This window comes from Oncorhynchus mykiss, unplaced genomic scaffold, assembly GCF_013265735.2.
Source record: "Oncorhynchus mykiss isolate Arlee unplaced genomic scaffold, USDA_OmykA_1.1 un_scaffold_697, whole genome shotgun sequence".
Taxonomy (NCBI): domain Eukaryota; kingdom Metazoa; phylum Chordata; class Actinopteri; order Salmoniformes; family Salmonidae; genus Oncorhynchus; species Oncorhynchus mykiss.
Window position 1 is genome coordinate 24,709 of NW_023494144.1, and position 20,570 is coordinate 45,278.

The window sequence follows — 20,570 nt, forward strand, 5'->3', positions numbered from 1 at the left end:
GAAATTACATTACAGTTTTCTGTTGAGAAAAAGTTAAAGCGGTGGACTTTGAACCCACACATCTGAAAGACTGGATCCGTAAATCCAGTTCTCTGGACAGCTTGGCCACAGTTCCCACTGTTAAAACGGACTGCTACGTCTTCGCACAGCCCAGGCCAACTTTCCTTGTTTACAATCTAGGCTTTGACGTGAACAACCACCGGTAGGAGGTGCAACTGCCACCGCGGGAGCACAGGACTTGGTGGCTGGTTGGTTAAGGCGATGGACTACACTATTGAGTTGGTCCACCGTGACACACAACATTTGTTTTTTTCTCCCTTGCATGGCCCGACATGAAAGTAAAAACGCTGAAATAAAGCAGAAAATGTGATAGCTTGCGCAAACAAACTCAATAAAGATGGCAGTGGTGGGATTTGAACTCACGCCTCCTTAGAGACTGGAGCCTAAATCCAGCGCCTTAGACCACTCGGCCACACTACCCAGCTCTGGTAAGATTTCCACACTTTCTTGTCAGTTACCTAGAGCGTCTGCACTCCCTTGTATTTTAGTCTTCTTTTTCATTTTCTTCTTTAAAATCTTTATGTATCTCATGTTGCTCTTGCGTCCTTCATCTTTTTTTGATTCTCTTTTTAAAAATCTTAATTTATCTGATGTTGCTCTTTCTTCCATCGTATAAACTTAGAATTCGTTTCTGCTTTTATGTCTGAAGCAGATTGAATTAGAAAAACACGGCAGATAATTGCAATAACAGTTGTGGGAATTAGGGTAAATGCTGGATTCCCTTTATTTGTCCGGTGTCCTTGGTGGCCTTGTTTGAAATTACATTACAGTTTTCTGTTGAGAAAAAGTTGCAGAGGTGGACTTTGAACCTACACCTCCGAAAGACTGGGTCCTTAAATCCAGTTCTCTGGACAGCTCGGTCACAGTACCAACTGTTAAAATAGACTGCTGGGTCGTTGCACAGACCATCACAACTTTCCTTTTTTCCAATCAAGGATTTGACGTGAAGAACCACCGGTAGGAGGTGCAACTGCCACCGCGGGGGCACAGGACTTGGTGGCTGGTTGGTTAAGGCGATGGACTACACTATTGAGTTGGAACCCCATCCGTGACACACAACATTGCTTCTTTTCTCCCTTGCATGGCCCTGCATGAAAGTAAAAACGCTGAAATAAAGCAGATAGCTTGCGCAAACAAACTCAGTAAAGATGTCAGCGGTGGGATTTGAACCCACGCCCCCTTAGAGACTGGAGCCTAAATCCAGCGCCTTAGACCGCTCGGCCACACTACCCAACTCTGGCAAGATTTCACCACTTTCTCGTCAGTTACCTAGAGCGTCTGCACTCCCTTGTATTTTAGTCTTCTTTTTCATTTTCTTCTTTAAAATCTTTATGTATCTCATGTTGCTCTTGCGTCCTTCATCTTTTTTTGATTCTCTTTTTAAAAATCTTAATTTATCTGATGTTGCTCTTTCTTCCATCGTATAAACTTAGAATTAGTTTCTGCTTTTATGTCTGAAGCAGATTGAATTAGAAAAACACGGCAGATAATTGCAATTACAGACGTGGGAATTAGGGTAAAGGAAGGATTCCCTTTATTTGTCCGGTGTCCTTGGTGGCCTTGTTTGAAATTACATTACAGTTTTCTGTTTTCTGTTGAGAAAAAGTTGCAGCGGTGGACTTTGAACCGACACCTCCGAAAGACTGGGTCCTTAAATCCAGTTCTCTGGACAGCTCGGCCACAGTTCCCACTGTTAAAATAGACTGCTTGGTCATCGCACAGACCATCACAACTTTCCTTTTTTCCAATCAAGGATTTGACGTGAACAACCACCTGTAGGAGGTGCAACTGCCACCGCGGGGGCACAGGACTTGGTGGCTGGTTGGTTAAAGCGATGGACTACACTATTGAGTTGGAACCCCATCCGCGACACACAAAATTGCTTCTTTTCTACCTTGCATGGCCCTGCATGAAAGTAAAAACACTGAAATAAAGCAGAACATGTGACAGCTTGCGCAAACAAACTCAATAAAGATGGCAGTGGTGGGATTTGAACCCACGCCTCCTTAGAGACTGGAGCCTTAATCCAGCGCCTTAGACCGCTCGGCCACACTACCCAGCTCTGGCAGAATATTCACACTTTCTCGTCAGTTACCTAGAGCGTCTGCACTCCCTTGTATTTTAGTCTTCTTTTTCATTTTCTTCTTTAAAATCTTTATGTATCTCATGTTGCTCTTGCGTCCTTCATCTTTTTTTGATTGTCTTAGTAAAAATCTTAATTTATCTGATGTTGCTCTTTCTTCCATCGTATAAACTTAGAATTAGTTTCTGCTTTTATGTCTGAAGCAGATTGAATTAGAAAAACATGGCAGATAATTGCAATAACAGACGTGGGAATTAGGGTAAAGGCTGGATTCCCTTTATTTTCCGGTGTCCTTGGTGGCCTTGTTTGAAATTACATTACAGTTTTCTGTTGAGAAAAAGTTGCAGAGGTGGACTTTGAACCTACACCTCCGATATACTGGGTCCTTAAATCCAGTTCTCTGGACCGCTCGGTCTCAGTACCAACAGTTAAAATGGACTGCTGGGTCGTTGCACAGAACATCACAACTTTCCAATCAAGGATTTGACGTGAACAACCCCCGGTAGTAGGTGCAACTGCCACAGCGAGAGCACAGGACTTGGTGGCTGATTGGTTAAGGTGATGGACTACACTATTGAGTTGGAACCCCATCCGTGACACACAACATTGCTTCTTTTCTCCCTTGCATGGGCGACATGAAAGTAAAAACCCAGAAACAAAGCAGAAAATGTGATAGCTTGCGCAAACAAACTCAAATAAAGATGGCAGTGGTGGGATTTGAACCCACGCCTCCTTAGAGACTGGAGCTTTAATCCAGCGCCTTAGACCGCTCGGCCACACTACCCAGCTCTTGCAAGATTGCCAGACTTTCTCGTCAGTTACCTAGAGCGTTTGCAGTCCCTTGTATTTTAGTCTGTTTCATTTTCTTCTTTAAAATCTTTATGTATCTCATGTTGCTCTTGCGTCCTTCATCTTTTTTTGATTCTCTTTTTAAAAATCTTAATTTATCTGATGTTGCTCTTTCTTCCATCGTATAAACTTAGAATTAGTTTCTGCTTTTATGTCTGAAGCAGATTGAATTAGAAAAACATGGCAGATAATTGCAATTACAGACGTGGGAATTAGGGTAAAGGAAGGATTCCCTTTATTTGTCCGGTGTCCTTGGTGGCCTTGTTTGAAATTACATTACAGTTTTCTGTTTTCTGTTGAGAAAAAGTTGCAGCGGTGGACTTTGAACCGACACCTCCGAAAGACTGGGTCCTTAAATCCAGTTCTCTGGACAGCTCGGCCACAGTTCCCACTGTTAAAATAGACTGCTTGGTCATCGCACAGACCATCACAACTTTCCTTTTTTCCAATCAAGGATTTGACGTGAACAACCACCTGTAGGAGGTGCAACTGCCACCGCGGGGGCACAGGACTTGGTGGCTGGTTGGTTAAAGCGATGGACTACACTATTGAGTTGGAACCCCATCCGCGACACACAAAATTGCTTCTTTTCTACCTTGCATGGCCCTGCATGAAAGTAAAAACACTGAAATAAAGCAGAACATGTGACAGCTTGCGCAAACAAACTCAATAAAGATGGCAGTGGTGGGATTTGAACCCACGCCTCCTTAGAGACTGGAGCCTTAATCCAGCGCCTTAGACCGCTCGGCCACACTACCCAGCTCTGGCAGAATATTCACACTTTCTCGTCAGTTACCTAGAGCGTCTGCACTCCCTTGTATTTTAGTCTTCTTTTTCATTTTCTTCTTTAAAATCTTTATGTATCTCATGTTGCTCTTGCGTCCTTCATCTTTTTTTGATTGTCTTAGTAAAAATCTTAATTTATCTGATGTTGCTCTTTCTTCCATCGTATAAACTTAGAATTAGTTTCTGCTTTTATGTCTGAAGCAGATTGAATTAGAAAAACACGGCAGATAATTGCAATAACAGACGTGGGAATTAGGGTAAAGGCTGGATTCCCTTTATTTTCCGGTGTCCTTGGTGGCCTTGTTTGAAATGACATTACAGTTTTCTGTTGAGAAAAAGTTGCAGTGGTGGACTTTGAACTGACACCTCCGAAAGACTGGGTCCTTAAATCCAGTTCTCTGGACAGCTCGGCCACAGTTCCCACTGTTAAAATGGACTGCTTGATCGTCGCACAGACCATCACAACTTTCCTTTTTTCCAATCAAGGATTTGACGTGAACAACCACCGGTAGGAGGTGCAACTGCCACCGCGGGGGCACAGGACTTGGTGGCTGGTTGGTTAAGGCGATGGACTACACTATCGAGTTGGAAACCCATCCGTGACACACAACATTGCTTCTTTTCTCCCTTGCATGGCCCTGCATGAAAGTAAAAACGCTGAAATAAAGCAGAAAATGTGATAGCTTGCGCAAACAAACTCAATAAAGATGGCAGTGGTGGGATTTGAACCCACGCCTCCTTAGAGACTGGAGCCTAAATCCAGCGCCTTAGACCACTCGGCCACACTACCCAGCTCTGGTAAGATTTCCACACTTTCTTCTCAGTTACCTAGAGCGTCTGCACTCCCTTGTATTTTAGTCTTCTATTTCATTTTCTTCTTTAAAATCTTTATGTATCTCATGTTGCTCTTGCGTCCTTCATCTTTTTTTGATTCTCTTTCTAAAAATCTTAATTTATCTGATGTTGCTCTTTCTTTCATCGTATAAACTTAGAATAAGTTTCTGCTTTTTTGTCTGAAGCAGATTGAATTAGAAAAACACGGCAGATAATTGCAATTACAGATGTGGGAATTAGGGTAAAGGCTGGATTCCCTTATTTTCCGGTGTCCTTGGTGGCGTTTTTTGAAATTACATTACAGTTTTCTGTTGAGAAAAAGTTGCAGTGGTGGACTTTGAACCGACACCTCTGAAAGACTGGATCCTTAAATCCAGTTCTCTGGACAGCTCGCCCACAGTACCAACTGTTAAAATGGAATGCTGGGTCGTCCCACAGACCATCACAACTTTCCTTTTTTCCAATCAAGGAATTGACATGAACAACCACCAGTAGGAGGTGCAATTGCCAGCGCGGTGGCACAGGACTTGGTGGCTGGTTGGTTAAGGCGACGGACTACACTATTGAGTTGGAACCCCATCCGTGACACACAACATTGCTTCTTTTCTCCCTTGCATGGCCCTGCATGAAAGTAAAAACGCTGAAATAAAGCAGAACATGTGATATCTTGCGCAAACAAACTCAATAAAGATGGCAGTGCTGGGATTTGAACCCACGCCTCCTTAAAGACTGGAGCCTTAATCCAGCGCCTTAGACCGCTCGGCCACACTACCCAGCTCTGGCAAAATATTCACACTTTCTCGTCAGTTACCTAGAGCGTCTGCACTTCCTTGTATTTTAGTCTTCTTTTTCATTTTCTTCTTTAAAATCTTTATGTATCTCATGTTGCTCTTGCGTCCTTCATCTTTTTTTGATTCTCTTTTTAAAAATCTTAATTTATCTGATGTTGCTCTTTCTTCCATCGTATAAACTTAGAATTAGTTTCTGATTTTATGTCTGAAGCAGATTGAATTAGAAAAACACGGCAGATAATTGAAATAACAGACATGGGAATTAGGGTAAAGGCTGGATTCCCTTTATTTTCCGGTGTCCTTGGTGGCCTTGTTTGAAATTACATTACAGTTTTCTGTTGAGAAAAAGTTGCAGCGGTGGACTTTGAACCGACACCTCCGAAAGACTGGGTCCTTAAATCCAGTTCTCTGGACAGCTCGGCCACAGTTCCCACTGTTAAAATGGACTGCTTGGTCGTCGCACAGACCATCACAACGTTCCTTTTTTCCAATCAAGGATTTGACGTGAACAACCACCGGTAGGAGGTGCAACTGCCACCGTGAGAGCCCAGGACTTGGTGGCTGGTTGGTTAAGGCGATGGACTACACTATTGAGTTGGAACCCCATCCGTGACACACACCATTTGTTATTTTCTCCCTTGCTTGGCCCTACATGAAAGTAAAAAGGCTGAAATAAAGCAGAACATGTGATAGCTTGCGCAAACAAACTCAATAAAGATGCCAGTGGTGGGATTTGAACCCACGCCTCCCTAAAGACTGGAGCCTTAATCCAGCTCCTTAGACTGCTCGGCCACACTACCCAGCTCTAGCAGAATATTCACACTTTCTCGTCAGTTACCTCGTATAAACTTAGAATTAGTTTCTGGTTTTATGTCTGAAGCAGATTGAATTGGAAAAACACGGCAGATAATTGCAATAACAGACGTGGGAATTAGGGTAAAGACTGGATTTCCTTTATTTGTCCGGTTTCCTTGGTGGCCTTGTTTGAAATTACATTAAAGTTTTCTGTTGAGAAAAAGTTGCAACGGTGGACTTTGAACCGACACCTCCGAAAGACTGGGTCCTTAAATCCAGTTCTCTGGACAGCTCGGCCACAGTACCCACTGTTAAAATGAAATGCTTGATCGTCGCACAGACCATCACAACTTTCCTTTTTTCCAATCAAGGATTTGACGTGAACAACCACCGGTAGAAGGTGCAACTGCCACCGTGAGAGCACAGGACTTGGTGGCTGGTTGGTTAAGGCGATGGACTACACTATTGAGTTGGAACCCCATCCGTGACACACAACATTGCTTCTTTTCTCCCTTGCATGGGCGACATGAAAGTAAAAACACAGAAACAAAGCAGAAAATGTGATAGCTTGCGCAAAAAAACTCAATAAAGATGGCAGTGGTGGGATTTGAACCCACGCCTCCTTAGAGACTGGAGCCTTAATCCAGCGCCTTAGACCGCTCGGCCACACTACCCAGCTCTGGCAAGATTTCCACACTTTCTCGTCAGTTACCTAGAGCGTCTGCACGCCCTTGTATTTTAGTCTTCTTTTTCATTTTCTTCTTTAAAATCTTTATGTATCTCATGTTGCTCTTGCGTCCTTCATCTTTTTTTGATTCTCTTTCTAAAAATCTTAATTTATCTGATGTTGCTCTTTCTTTCATCGTATAAACTTAGAATTAGTTTCTGCTTTTATGTCTGAAGCAGATTGAATTAGAAAAACACGGCAGATAATTGCAATAATAGACGTGGGAATGAGGGTAAAGGCTGGATTCCCTTTATTTTCCGGTGTCCTTGGTGGCCTTGTTTGAAATTACATTACAGTTTTCTGTTGAGAAAAAGTTGCAGTGGTGGACTTTTAACCGACACCTCTGAAAGACTGGGTCCTTAAATCCAGTTCTCTGGACAGCTTGGCCACAGTTCCCACTGTTAAAATAGACTGCTTGGTCATCGCACAGACCATCACAACTTTCCTTTTTTCCAATCAAGGATTTGACGTGAACAACTACCGGTAGGAGGTGCAACTGCCACCGTGGGGGCACAGGACTTGGTGGCTGGTTGGTTAAGGCGATGGACTACACTATTGAGTTGGAAACCCATCCGTGACACACAACATTGCTTCTTTTCTCCCTTGCATGGCCCTGCATGAAAGTAAAAACGCTGAAATAAAGCAGAAAATGTGATAGCTTGCGCAAACAAACTCAATAAAGATGGCAGTGGTGGGATTTGAACCCACGCCTCCTTAGAGACTGGAGCCTAAATCCAGCGCCTTAGACCACTCGGCCACACTACCCAGCTCTGGTAAGATTTCCACACTTTCTTGTCAGTTACCTAGAGCGTCTGCACTCCCTTGTATTTTAGTCTTCTTTTTCATTTTCTTCTTTAAAATCTTTAGTATCTCATGTTGCTCTTGCGTCCTTCATCTTTTTTTGATTCTCTTTCTAAAAACCTTAATTTATCTGATGTTGCTCTTTCTTCCATCGTATAAACTTAGAATTAGTTTCTGCTTTTATGTCTGAAGCAGATTGAATTAGAAAAACATGGCAGATAATTGCAATAACAGACGTGGGAATTAGGGTAAAGGCTGGATTCCCTTTATTTTCCGGTGTCCTTGGTGTCATTGCTTGAAATTACATTACAGTTTTCTGTTGAGAAAAAGTTGCAGCGGTGGACTTTGAACCCAAACCTCTGAAAGACTGGATCCTTAAATACAGTTCTCTGGACAGCTTGGCCACAGTACCCACTGTTAAAATGGACTGCTAGGTCGTCACACAGCCCAGCCCAACTTTCATTGTTTACAATCTAGGCTTTGACGTGAACAACCACCGGTAGGAGGTGCAACTGCCACCGCGGGAGCACAGGACTTGGTGGCTGGTTGGTTAAGGCGATGGACTACACTATTAAATTGGAACCCCATCCGTGACACACATCATTGCTTCTTTTCTCCCTAGCATGGCCCGACATGAAAGTAAAAAACATGAAATAAAGCAGAACATGTGATAGCTTGTGCAAAAAAACTCAATAAAGTTGGCAATGGAGGGATTTGAACCCACGCCTCCTTAGAGACTGGAGCCTAAATCCAGCGCCTTAGACCACTCGGCCACACTACCCAGCTCTGGTAAGATTTCCACACTTTCTTGTCAGTTACCTAGAGCGTCTGCACTCCCTTGTATTTTAGTCTTCTTTTTCATTTTCTTCTTTAAAATCTTTAGTATCTCATGTTGCTCTTGCGTCCTTCATCTTTTTTTGATTCTCTTTCTAAAAACCTTAATTTATCTGATGTTGCTCTTTCTTCCATCGTATAAACTTAGAATTAGTTTCTGCTTTTATGTCTGAAGCAGATTGAATTAGAAAAACATGGCAGATAATTGCAATAACAGACGTGGGAATTAGGGTAAAGGCTGGATTCCCTTTATTTTCCGGTGTCCTTGGTGTCATTGCTTGAAATTACATTACAGTTTTCTGTTGAGAAAAAGTTGCAGCGGTGGACTTTGAACCCAAACCTCTGAAAGACTGGATCCTTAAATACAGTTCTCTGGACAGCTTGGCCACAGTACCCACTGTTAAAATGGACTGCTAGGTCGTCACACAGCCCAGCCCAACTTTCATTGTTTACAATCTAGGCTTTGACGTGAACAACCACCGGTAGGAGGTGCAACTGCCACCGCGGGAGCACAGGACTTGGTGGCTGGTTGGTTAAGGCGATGGACTACACTATTAAATTGGAACCCCATCCGTGACACACATCATTGCTTCTTTTCTCCCTAGCATGGCCCGACATGAAAGTAAAAAACATGAAATAAAGCAGAACATGTGATAGCTTGTGCAAAAAAACTCAATAAAGTTGGCAATGGAGGGATTTGAACCCACGCCTCCTTAGAGACTGGAGCCTTAATCCAGCGCCTTAGACCACTCGGCCACACTACCCAGCTCTGGCTAAATATTCACACTTTCTCGTCAGTTACCTAGAGCGTCTGTACTTCCTTGTATTTTAGTCTTCTTTTTCATTTTCTTCTTTAAAATCTTTATGTATCTCATGTTGCTCTTGCATCCTTCATCTTTTTTTGATTCTCTTTCTAAAAATCTTGATTTGTCTCATGTTGCTCTTTCTTCCATTGTGTACACTGAAAATTAGTTTCTGCTTTTATGTCTGAAGCAGATTGAATTGGAAAAACACGGCAGATATTTTCAAAAACAGATGTGGGAATTAGGGTAAAGGCTGGATTCCCTTTTTTGTCCGGTGTCCTTGGTGGCCTTGTTTGAAATTACATTACAGTTTTTTGTTGAGAAAAAGTTAAAGCGGTGGACTTTGAACCCACACCTCTGAAAGACTGGGTCCTTAAATAAAGTTCTCTGGACAGCTTGGCCACAGTACCCACTGTTAAATTGGACTGCTAGGTTGTCGCACAGCCCAGGCCAACTTTCCTTGTTTACAATCAAGGCTTTGACGTGAACAAGAAGGTGGGAGGAGGTGCAACTGCCACCGCGGGAGCACAGGACTTGGTGGCTGGTTGGTTAAGGCAATGGACTACACTATTGAGTTGGAACCCCATCCGTGACACACATCATTTCTTCTTTTCTCCCTTGCATGGGCGACATGAAAGTAAAAACCCTGAAATAACGCCGAACATGTGATAGCTTGCGCAAACAAACTCAGATGGCAGTGGTGGGATTTGAACCCACGCCTCCTTAGAGACTGGAGCCTAAATCCAGCGCCTTAGACCGCTCGGCCACACTACCCAGCTCTGGCAAAATATTCACACTTTCTCGTCAGTTACCTAGAGCGTCTGCACTCCCTTGTATTTTAGTCTTCTTTTTCATTTTCTTCTTTAAAATCTTTATGTATCTCATGTTGCTCTTGCGTCCTTCATCTTTTTTTGATTCTCTTTTTAAAAATCTTAATTTATCTGATGTTGCTCTTTCTTCCATCGTATAAACTTAGAATTAGTTTCTGCTTTTATGTCTGAAGCAGATTGAATTGGAAAAACACGGCAGATAATTGCAATAACAGACATGGGAATTAGGGTAAAGGCTGGATTCCCTTTATTTGTCCGGTGTCCTTGGTGGCCTTGTTTGAAATTACATTACAGTTTTCTGTTGAGAAAAAGTTGTAGTGGTGGACTTTGAACCGACACCTCTGAAAGACTGGGTCCTTAAATCCAGTTCTCTGGACAGCTCGCCCACAGTACCAACTGTTAAAATGGACTGCTGGGTCGTCCCACAGACCATCACAACTTTCCTTTTTTCCAATCAAGGATTTGACATGAACAACCACCGGTAGGAGGTGCAACTGCCACCGTGAGAGCACAGGACTTGGTGGCTGGTTGGTTAAGGCGATGGACTACACTATTGAGTTGGAACCCCATCCGTGACACACAACATTGATTTTTTTCTCCCTTGCATGGGCGACATGAAAGTAAAAACGCTGAAATAAAGCAGAACATGTGATAGCTTGCGCAAACAAACTCAAAAGAGATGGCAGTGGTGGGATTTGAACCCACGCCCCCTTAGAGACTGGAGCCTTAATCCAGCGCCTTAGACCACTCTGCCACACTACCCAGCTCTGGCAAGCTTCCACACTTTATCGTCAGTTACCTAGAGCGTCTGCACTCCCTTGTATTTTAGTCTTCTTTTTCATTTTCTTTTTTAAAATCTTTATGTATCTCATGTTGCTCTTGCGTCCTTCATCTTTTTTTGATTCTCTTTCTAAAAATGTTAATTTCTCTGATGTTGCTCTTTCTTTCATCGTATAAACTTAGAATTAGTTTCTGCTTTTATGTCTGAAGCAGATTGAATTAGAAAAACACGGCAGATAATTGCAATAACAGACGTGGGAATGAGGGTAAAGGCTGGATTCCCTTTATTTTCCGGTGTCCTTGGTCGCCTTGTTTGAAATTACATTACAGTTTTCTGTTGAGAAAAAGTTGCAGTGGTGGACTTTGAACCGACACCTCTGAAAGACTGGGTCCTTAAATCCAGTTCTCTGGACAGCTCGCCGACAGTACCCACTGTTAAAATAGACTGCTTGGTCATCGCACAGACCATCACAACTTTCCTTTTTTCCAATCAAGGATTTGACGTGAACAACTACCGGTAGGAGGTGCAACTGCCACCGTGGGGGCACAGGACTTGGTGGCTGGTTGGTTAAGGCGATGGACTACACTATTGAGTTGGAACCCCATCCGTGACACACAACATTGCTTCTTTTCTCCCTTGCATGGCCCTGCATGAAAGTAAAAACACTGAAATAAAGCAGAACATGTGATAGCTTGCGCAAACAAACTCAATAAAGATGGCAGTGGTGGGATTTGAACCCACGCCTCCTTAGAGACTGGAGCCTTAATCCAGCGCCTTAGACCGCTCGGCCACACTACCCAGCTCTGGCAAGGTTTCCAAACTTTCTCGTCAATTACCTAGAGCGTCTGCACTTCCTTGTATTTTAGTCTTCTTTTTCATTTTCTTCTTTAAAATCTTTATGTATCTCATGTTGCTCTTGCGTCCTTCATCTTTTTTTGATTCTCTTTCTAAAAATCTTAATTTATCTGATGTTGCTCTTTCTTTCATCGTATAAACTTAGAATTAGTTTCTGCTTTTATGTCTGAAGCAGATTGAATTAGAAAAACACGGCAGATAATAGCAATAATAGACGTGGGAATGAGGGTAAAGGCTGGATTCCCTTTATTTTCCGGTGTCCTTGGTGGCCTTGTTTGAAATTACATTACAGTTTTCTGTTGAGAAAAAGTTGCAGTGGTGGACTTTGAACCGACACCTCTGAAAGACTGGGTCCTTAAATCCAGTTCTCTGGACAGCTCGCCCACAGTACCAACTGTTAAAATGGACTGCTGGGTCGTCCCACAGACCATCACAACTTTCCTTTTTTCCAATCAAGGATTTGACGTGAACAACCACCGGTAGGAGGTGCAACTGCCACCGTGAGAGCACAGGACTTGGTGGCTGGTTGGTTAAGGCGACGGACAACACTACCCAGCTCTGGCAAGATTTCCAAACTTTCTCGTCAGTTACCTAGAGCGTCTGCACTTCCTTGTATTTTAGTCTTCTTTTTCATTTTCTTCTTTAAAATCTTTATGTATCTCATGTTGCTCTTGCGTCCTTCATCTTTTTTTGATTCTCTTTTTAAAAATCTTAATTTATCTGATGTTGCTCTTTCTTCCATCGTATAAACTTAGAATTAGTTTCTGCTTCTATGTCTGAAGCAGATTGAATTAGAAAAACACGGCAGATAATTGCAATAACAGACGTGGGAATTAGGGTAAAGGCTGGATTCCCTTTATTTGTCCGGTGTCCTTGGTGGCCTTGTTTGAAATTACATTACAGTTTTCTGTTGAGAAAAAGTTGCAGCGGTGGACTTTGAACCGACACCGCCGAAAGACTGGGTCCTTAAATCCAGTTCTCTGGACAGCTCGGCCACAGTTCCCACTGTCAAAATGGACTGCTTGGTCGTCGCACAGACCATCACAACTTTCCTTTTTTCCAATCAAGGATTTGACGTGAACAACCACCGGTAGGAGGTGCAACTGCCACCGCGGGGGCACAGGACTTGGTGGCTGGTTGGTTAAGGCGATGGACTACACTATTGAGTCGGATCCCCATCCGTGACACACAAGATCGCTTCTTTTCTCTCTTGCATGGCCCTGCATGAAAGTAAAAACGCTGAAATAAAGCAGAACATGTGATAGCTTGCGCAAACAAACTCAATAAAGATGGCAGTGGTGGGATTTCAACCCACGCCTCCTTAGAGACTGGAGCCTTAATCCAGCGCCTTATACCGCTAGGCCACACTACCCAGCTCTTTCAAAATTGCCAGACTTTCTCGTCAGTTACCTAGAGCGTCTGCAGTCCCTTGTATTTTAGTCTTTTTCATTTTCTTCTTTAAAATCTTTATGTATCTCTTGCGTCCTTCATCTTTTTTTGATTCTCTTTCTAAAAATCTTAATTTATCTGATGTTGCTCTTTCTTTCATCGTATAAACTTAGAATTAGTTTCTGCTTTTATGTCTGAAGCAGATTGAATTAGAAAAACACGGCAGATAATTGCAATAACAGACGTGGGAATTAGGGTAAAGGCTGGATTCCCTTTATTTGTCCGGTGTCCTTGGTGGCCTTGTTTGAAATTACATTACAGTTTTCTGTTGAGAAAAAGTTTCAGCGGTGGACTTTGAACCGACACCTCCGAAAGACTGGGTCCTTAAATCCAGTTCTCTGGACAGCTCGACCACAGTTCCCATTGTTAAAATGGACTGCTTGGTCGTCGCACAGACCATCACAACTTTCCTTTTTTCCAATCAAGGAATTGACATGAACAACCACCAGTAGGAGGTGCAATTGCCAGCGCGGGGGCACAGGACTTGGTGGCTGGTTGGTTAAGGCGACGGACTACACTATTGAGTTGGAACCCCATCCGTGACACACAACATTGCTTCTTTTCTCCCTTGCATGGCCCTGCATGAAAGTAAAAACGCTGAAATAAAGCAGAACATGTGATTAATCCAGCGCCTTAGACCGCTCGGCCACACTACCCAGCTCTGGAAAACATTCACACTTTCTCTTCAGTTACCTAGAGCGTCTGCACTTCCTTGTATTTTAGTCTTCTTTTTCATTTTCTTCTTAAAAATCTTTATGTATCTCATGTTGCTCTTGCGTCCTTCATCTTTTTTTGATTCTCTTTTTAAAAATCTTAATTTATCTGATGTTGCTCTTTCTTCCATCGTATAAACTTAGAATTAGTTTCTGCTTTTATGTCTGAAGCAGATTGAATCTGAAAAACACAGCAGATAATTTCAAAAACAGAGGTGGGAATTAGGGTAAAGGCTGGATTCCATTTATTTGTCCGGTGTCCTTGGTGGCCTTGCTTGAAATTACATTACAGTTTTCTGTTGAGAAAAAGTTAAAGCGGTGGACTTTGAACCCACACCTCTGAAAGACTGGATCCTTAAATACAGTTGTCTGGACAGCTTGGCCACAGTACCCATTGTTAAAATGGACTGCTTGGTCGTCGCACAGACCATCACAACTTTCCTTTTTTCCAATCAAGGATTTGACGTGAACAACCACCGGTAGGAGGTGCACCTGCCACTGCGGGGGCACAGGTCTTGGTGGCTGGTTGGTTAAGGCGATGGACTACACTATTGAGTCGGATCACCATCCGTGACACACAACGTTGCTTCTTTTCTCCCTTGCATGGCCCTGCATGAAAGTAAAAACGCTGAAATAAAGCAGAAAATGTGATAGCTTGCGCAAACAAACTCAATAAAGATGGCAGTGGTGGGATTTGAACCCACGCCTCCTTAGAGACTGGAGCCTAAATCCAGCACCTTAGACCGCTCGGCCACACTACCCAGCTCTGGGGAACTATTCACACTTTCTCGTCAGTTACCTAGAGCGTCTGCACTTCCTTGTATTTTAGTCTTCTTTTTCATTTTCTTCTTTAAAATCTTTATGTATCTCATGTTGCTCTTGCGTCCTTCATCTTTTTTTATTCTCTTTTTAAAAATCTTGATTTATCTCATGTTGCTCTCTCTTCCATTGTGTACACTGAAAATTAGTTTCTGCTTTTATGTCTGAAGCAGATTGAATCTGAAAAACACAGCAGATAATTTCAAAAACAGAGGTGGGAATGAGGGTAAAGGCTGGATTCCCTTTATTTGTCCGGTGTCCTTGGTGGCCTTGCTTGAAATTACATTACAGTTTTCTGTTGAGAAAAAGTTAAAGCGGTGGACTTTGAACCCACACCTCTGAAAGACTGGATCCTTAAATACAGTTCTCTGGACAGCTTGGCCACAGTACCCATTGTTAAAATGGACTGCTAGGTCGTCGCACAGCCCAGGCCAACTTTCCTTGTTTACAATCAAGTCTTTGACGTGAACAACCACCGGTAGGAGGTGCAACTGCCACCGCGGGGGCACAGGACTTGGTGGCTGGTTGGTTAAGGCGATGGACTACACTATTGAGTTGGAACCCCATCCGTGCCACACAACATTGATTTTTTTCTCCCTTACATGAAAGTAAAAATGCTGAAAAAAAGCAGAACATGTGATAGCTTGCGCAAACAAACTCAATAAAGATGGCAGTGGTGGGATTTGAACCCACGCCTCCTTAGAGACTGGAGCCTAAATCCAGCGCCTTAGACCGCTCGGCCACACTACCCAGCTCTGGCAAGATTTCCACACTTTCTCGTTAGTTACCTAGAGCGTCTGCACTCCCTTGTATTTTAGTCTTCTTTTTCATCTTCTTCTTTAAAATCTTTAGTATCTCATGTTGCTCTTGCGTCCTTCATCTTTTTTTTATTCTATTTTTAAAAATCTTAATTTATCTGATGTTGCTCTTTCTTCCATTGTGTACACTGAAAATTAGTTTCTGCTTTTATGTCTGAAGCAGATTGAATCTGAAAAACACAGCAGATAATTTCAAAAACAGAGGTGGGAATTAGGGTAAAGGCTGGATTCCCTTTATTTGTCCGGTGTCCTTGGTGGCCTTGCTTGAAATTACATTACAGTTTTCTGTTGAGAAAAAGTTAAAGCGGTGGACTTTGAACCTACACCTCTGAAAGACTGGATCCTTAAATACAGTTCTCTGGACAGCTTGGCCACAGTACCCACTGTTAAAATGGACTGCTAGGTCGTCGCATAGCCCAGGCCAACTTTCCTTGTTTACAATCAAGGCTTTGACGTGAACAACCACCGCCAGGAGGAGCAACTGCCACCGCGGGAGCACAGGACTTGGTGGTTGGTTGGTTAAGGCGATGGACTACACTATTGAGATGGAACCCCATCCGTGACCAACAACATTGCTTCTTTTCTCCCTTGCATGGCCCTGCATGAAAGTAAAAACGCTGAAATAAAGCAGAACATGTGATAGCTTGCGCAAACAAACTCAATAAAGATGGCAGTGGTGGGATTTGAACCCACGCCTCCTTAGAGACTGGAGCCTTAATCCAGCGCCTTAGACCGCTCGGCCACACTACCCAGCTCTGGGGAACTATTCACAATTTCTCGTCAGTTACCTAGAGCGTCTGCACTCCCTTGTATTTTAGTCTTCTTTTTCATTTTCTTCTTTAAAATCTTTATGTATCTCATGTTGCTCTTGCGTCCTTCATCTTTTTTTTATTCTCTTTTTAAAAATCTTGATTTATCTCATGTTGCTCCTTCTTCCATTGTGTACACTGAAAATTAGTTTCTGCTTTTATGTCTGAAGCAGATTGAATCTGAAAAACACAGCAGATAATTTCAATAACAGACGTGGGAATTAGGGTAAAGGCTGGATTCCATTTATTTGTCCGGTGTCCTTGGTGGCCTTGCTTGAAATTACATTACAGTTTTCTGTTGAGAAAAAGTTAAAGCGGTGGACTTTGAACCCACACCTCTGAAAGACTGGATCCTTAAATACAGTTCTCTGGACAGCTTGGCCACAGTACCCATTGTTAAAATGGACTGCTAGGTCGTCGCACAGCCCAGGCCAACTTTCCTTGTTTACAATCAAGTCTTTGACGTGAACAACCACCGGTAGGAGGTGCAACTGCCACCGCGGGGGCACAGGACTTGGTGGCTGGTTGGTTAAGGCGATGGACTACACTATTGAGTTGGAACCCCATCCGTGACACACAACATTGCTTCTTTTCTCCCTTGCATGGCCCTGCATGAAAGTAAAAACGCTGAAATTAAGCAGAAGATGTGATAGCTTCCGCAAACAAACTCAATAAAGATGGCAGTGGTGGGATTTTAACCCACGCCTCCTTAGAGACTGGAGCCTAAATCCAGCGCCTTAGACCGCTCGGCCACACTACCCAGCTCTTGCAAGATTGCCAGACTTTCTCGTCAGTTACCTAGAGCGTCTGCAGTCCCTTGTATTTTAGTCTTTTTCATTTTCTTCTTTAAAATCTTTATGTATCTCATGTTGCTCTTGCGTCCTTCATCTCTTTTTTGATTCTCTTTCTAAAAATGTTAATTCATCTGATGTTGCTCTTTCTTCCATCGTATAAACTTAGAATTAGTTTCTGCTTTTATGTCTGAAGCAGATTGAATTAGAAAAACATGGCAGATAATTGCAATAACAGACGTGGGAATGAGGGTAAAGGCTGGATTCCCTTTATTTGTCCGGTGTCCTTGGTGGCCTTGTTTGAAATTACATTACAGTTTTCTGTTGAGAAAAAGTTGCAGCGGTGGACTTTGAACCGACACCTCCGAAAGACTGGGTCCTTAAATCCAGTTCTCTGGACAGCTCGGCCACAGTTCCCACTGTTAAAATGGACTGCTTGGTCGTCGCACAGACCATCACAACTTTCCTTTTTTCCAATCAAGGATTTGACGTGAACAACCACCGGTAGGAGGTGCACCTGCCACTGCGGGGGCACAGGTCTTGGTGGCTGGTTGGTTAAGGCGATGGACTACACTATTGAGTCGGATCACCATCCGTGACACACAACGTTGCTTCTTTTCTCCCTTGCATGGCCCTGCATGAAAGTAAAAACGCTGAAATAAAGCAGAAAATGTGATAGCTTGCGCAAACAAACTCAATAAAGATCGCAGTGGTGGGATTTGAACCCACGCTTCCTTAGAGACTGGAGCCTAAATCCAGCGCCTTAGACCGCTCGGCCACACTACCCAGCTCTTGCAAGATTGCCAGACTTTCTCGTCAGTTACCTAGAGCGTCTGCAGTCCCTTGTATTTTAGTCTTTTTCATTTTCTTCTTTAAAATCTTTATGTATCTCATGTTGCTCTTGCGTCCTTCATCTCTTTTTTGATTCTCTTTCTAAAAATGTTAATTTATCTGATGTTGCTCTTTCTTTCATCGTATCAACTTAGAATTAGTTTCTGCTTTCATGTCTGAAGCAGATTGAATTAGAAAAACATGGCAGATAATTGCAATAACAGACATGGGAATTAGGGTAAAGGCTGGATTCCCTTTATTTGTCCGGTGTCCTTGGTGGCCTTGTTTGAAATTACATTACAGTTTTCTGTTGAGAAAAAGTTGCAGCGGTGGACTTTGAACCGACACCTCCGAAAGACTGGGTCCTTAAATCCAGTTCTCTGGACAGCTCGGCCACAGTTCCCACAGTTAAAATGGACTGCTTGGTCGTCGCACAGACCATCACAACTTTCCTTTTTTCCAATCAAGGATTTGACGTGAACAACCACCGGTAGGAGGTGCAACTGCCACTGCGGGGGCACAGGATTTGGTGGCTGGTTGGTTAAGGCGATGGACTACACTATTGAGTCGGATCCCCATCCGTGACACACAACATTGCTTCTTTTCTCCCTTGCATGGCCCTGCATGAAAGTAAAAACGCTGAAATAAAGCAGAAAATGTGATAGCTTGCGCAAACAAACTCAATAAAGATAGCAGTGGCGGGATTTGAACCCACGCCTCCTTAGAGACTGGAGCCTAAATCCAGCGCCTTAGACCGCTCGGCCACACTACCCAGCTCTGGGGAACTATTCACACTTTCTCGTCAGTTACCTAGAGCGTCTGCACTCCCTTGTATTTTAGTCTTCTTTTTCATTTTCTTCTTTAAAATCTTTATGTATCTCATGTTGCTCTTGCGTCCTTCATCTTTTTTTATTCTCTTTTTAAAAATCTTGATTTATCTCATGTTGCTCTTTCTTCTATTGTGTACACTGAAAATTAGTTTCTGCTTTTGTCTGAAGCAGATTGAATCTGAAAAACACAGCAGATAATTTCAAAAACAGAGGTGGGAATTAGGGTAAAGGCTGGATTCCCTTTATTTGTCCGGTGTCCTTGGTGGCCTTGCTTGAAATTACATTACAGTTTTCTGTTGAGAAAAAGTTAAAGCGGTGGACTTTGAACCTACACCTCTGAAAGACTGGATCCTTAAATACAGTTCTCTGGACAGCTTGGCCACAGTACCCACTGTTAAAATGGACTGCTAGGTCGTCGCATAGCCCAGGCCAACTTTCCTTGTTTACAATCAAGGCTTTGACGTGAACAACCACCGCCAGGAGGAGCAACTGCCACCGCGGGAGCACAGGACTTGGTGGTTGGTTGGTTAAGGCGATGGACTACACTATTGAGATGGAACCCCATCCGTGACCAACAACATTGCTTCTTTTCTCCCTTGCATGGCCCTGCATGAAAGTAAAAACGCTGAAATAAAGCAGAACATGTGATAGCTTGCGCAAACAAACTCAATAAAGATGGCAGTGGTGGGATTTGAACCCACGCCTCCTTAGAGACTGGAGCCTTAATCCAGCGCCTTAGACCGCTCGGCCACACTACCCAGCTCTGGGGAACTATTCACAATTTCTCGTCAGTTACCTAGAGCGTCTGCACTCCCTTGTATTTTAGTCTTCTTTTTCATTTTCTTCTTTAAAATCTTTATGTATCTCATGTTGCTCTTGCGTCCTTCATCTTTTTTTTATTCTCTTTTTAAAAATCTTGATTTATCTCATGTTGCTCCTTCTTCCATTGTGTACACTGAAAATTAGTTTCTGCTTTTATGTCTGAAGCAGATTGAATCTGAAAAACACAGCAGATAATTTCAATAACAGACGTGGGAATTAGGGTAAAGGCTGGATTCCATTTATTTGTCCGGTGTCCTTGGTGGCCTTGCTTGAAATTACATTACAGTTTTCTGTTGAGAAAAAGTTAAAGCGGTGGACTTTGAACCCACACCTCTGAAAGACTGGATCCTTAAATACAGTTCTCTGGACAGCTTGGCCACAGTACCCATTGTTAAAATGGACTGCTAGGTCGTCGCACAGCCCAGGCCAACTTTCCTTGTTTACAATCAAGTCTTTGACGTGAACAACCACCGGTAGGAGGTGCAACTGCCACCGCGGGGGCACAGGACTTGGTGGCTGGTTGGTTAAGGCGATGGACTACACTATTGAGTTGGAACCCCATCCGTGACACACAACATTGCTTCTTTTCTCCCTTGCATGGCCCTGCATGAAAGTAAAAACGCTGAAATTAAGCAGAAGATGTGATAGCTTCCGCAAACAAACTCAATAAAGATGGCAGTGGTGGGATTTTAACCCACGCCTCCTTAGAGACTGGAGCCTAAATCCAGCGCCTTAGACCGCTCGGCCACACTACCCAGCTCTTGCAAGATTGCCAGACTTTCTCGTCAGTTACCTAGAGCGTCTGCAGTCCCTTGTATTTTAGTCTTTTTCATTTTCTTCTTTAAAATCTTTATGTATC

General features: G+C 43.1%; 23 non-coding genes across 23 annotated transcripts; all 23 read right to left on the reverse strand.

The window, feature by feature from the left end:
- Positions 1-398: 398 nt before the first annotated feature.
- Positions 399-480, reverse strand: trnal-uag. The gene has a single exon. It is a non-coding gene; the product is annotated as a tRNA-Leu (tRNA).
- A 729-nt stretch (positions 481-1,209) lies between these two features.
- Positions 1,210-1,291, reverse strand: trnal-uag. Its single transcript has one exon. It is a non-coding gene; the product is annotated as a tRNA-Leu (tRNA).
- Positions 1,292-2,035: 744 nt separating this feature from the next.
- Positions 2,036-2,117, reverse strand: trnal-aag. The gene has a single exon. It is a non-coding gene; the product is annotated as a tRNA-Leu (tRNA).
- A 728-nt stretch (positions 2,118-2,845) lies between these two features.
- On the reverse strand, positions 2,846-2,927 carry trnaf-aaa. Its single transcript has one exon. It is a non-coding gene; the product is annotated as a tRNA-Phe (tRNA).
- A 741-nt stretch (positions 2,928-3,668) lies between these two features.
- On the reverse strand, positions 3,669-3,750 carry trnal-aag. The gene has a single exon. It is a non-coding gene; the product is annotated as a tRNA-Leu (tRNA).
- Positions 3,751-4,486: 736 nt separating this feature from the next.
- trnal-uag lies at positions 4,487-4,568 on the reverse strand. Its single transcript has one exon. It is a non-coding gene; the product is annotated as a tRNA-Leu (tRNA).
- Positions 4,569-5,303: 735 nt separating this feature from the next.
- trnal-aag lies at positions 5,304-5,385 on the reverse strand. The gene has a single exon. It is a non-coding gene; the product is annotated as a tRNA-Leu (tRNA).
- A 1,405-nt stretch (positions 5,386-6,790) lies between these two features.
- On the reverse strand, positions 6,791-6,872 carry trnal-aag. Its single transcript has one exon. It is a non-coding gene; the product is annotated as a tRNA-Leu (tRNA).
- Positions 6,873-7,608: 736 nt separating this feature from the next.
- trnal-uag lies at positions 7,609-7,690 on the reverse strand. The gene has a single exon. It is a non-coding gene; the product is annotated as a tRNA-Leu (tRNA).
- A 735-nt stretch (positions 7,691-8,425) lies between these two features.
- trnal-uag lies at positions 8,426-8,507 on the reverse strand. Its single transcript has one exon. It is a non-coding gene; the product is annotated as a tRNA-Leu (tRNA).
- A 735-nt stretch (positions 8,508-9,242) lies between these two features.
- trnal-aag lies at positions 9,243-9,324 on the reverse strand. Its single transcript has one exon. It is a non-coding gene; the product is annotated as a tRNA-Leu (tRNA).
- A 731-nt stretch (positions 9,325-10,055) lies between these two features.
- Positions 10,056-10,137, reverse strand: trnal-uag. Its single transcript has one exon. It is a non-coding gene; the product is annotated as a tRNA-Leu (tRNA).
- A 736-nt stretch (positions 10,138-10,873) lies between these two features.
- Positions 10,874-10,955, reverse strand: trnal-aag. Its single transcript has one exon. It is a non-coding gene; the product is annotated as a tRNA-Leu (tRNA).
- A 735-nt stretch (positions 10,956-11,690) lies between these two features.
- Positions 11,691-11,772, reverse strand: trnal-uag. The gene has a single exon. It is a non-coding gene; the product is annotated as a tRNA-Leu (tRNA).
- A 1,347-nt stretch (positions 11,773-13,119) lies between these two features.
- On the reverse strand, positions 13,120-13,201 carry trnal-aag. The gene has a single exon. It is a non-coding gene; the product is annotated as a tRNA-Leu (tRNA).
- A 1,469-nt stretch (positions 13,202-14,670) lies between these two features.
- trnal-uag lies at positions 14,671-14,752 on the reverse strand. Its single transcript has one exon. It is a non-coding gene; the product is annotated as a tRNA-Leu (tRNA).
- Positions 14,753-15,478: 726 nt separating this feature from the next.
- On the reverse strand, positions 15,479-15,560 carry trnal-uag. Its single transcript has one exon. It is a non-coding gene; the product is annotated as a tRNA-Leu (tRNA).
- Positions 15,561-16,296: 736 nt separating this feature from the next.
- On the reverse strand, positions 16,297-16,378 carry trnal-aag. Its single transcript has one exon. It is a non-coding gene; the product is annotated as a tRNA-Leu (tRNA).
- A 737-nt stretch (positions 16,379-17,115) lies between these two features.
- trnal-uag lies at positions 17,116-17,197 on the reverse strand. The gene has a single exon. It is a non-coding gene; the product is annotated as a tRNA-Leu (tRNA).
- Positions 17,198-17,929: 732 nt separating this feature from the next.
- Positions 17,930-18,014, reverse strand: trnal-uag. The gene has a single exon. It is a non-coding gene; the product is annotated as a tRNA-Leu (tRNA).
- Positions 18,015-18,749: 735 nt separating this feature from the next.
- trnal-uag lies at positions 18,750-18,831 on the reverse strand. Its single transcript has one exon. It is a non-coding gene; the product is annotated as a tRNA-Leu (tRNA).
- A 734-nt stretch (positions 18,832-19,565) lies between these two features.
- On the reverse strand, positions 19,566-19,647 carry trnal-aag. Its single transcript has one exon. It is a non-coding gene; the product is annotated as a tRNA-Leu (tRNA).
- A 737-nt stretch (positions 19,648-20,384) lies between these two features.
- trnal-uag lies at positions 20,385-20,466 on the reverse strand. Its single transcript has one exon. It is a non-coding gene; the product is annotated as a tRNA-Leu (tRNA).
- Positions 20,467-20,570: the final 104 nt, after the last annotated feature.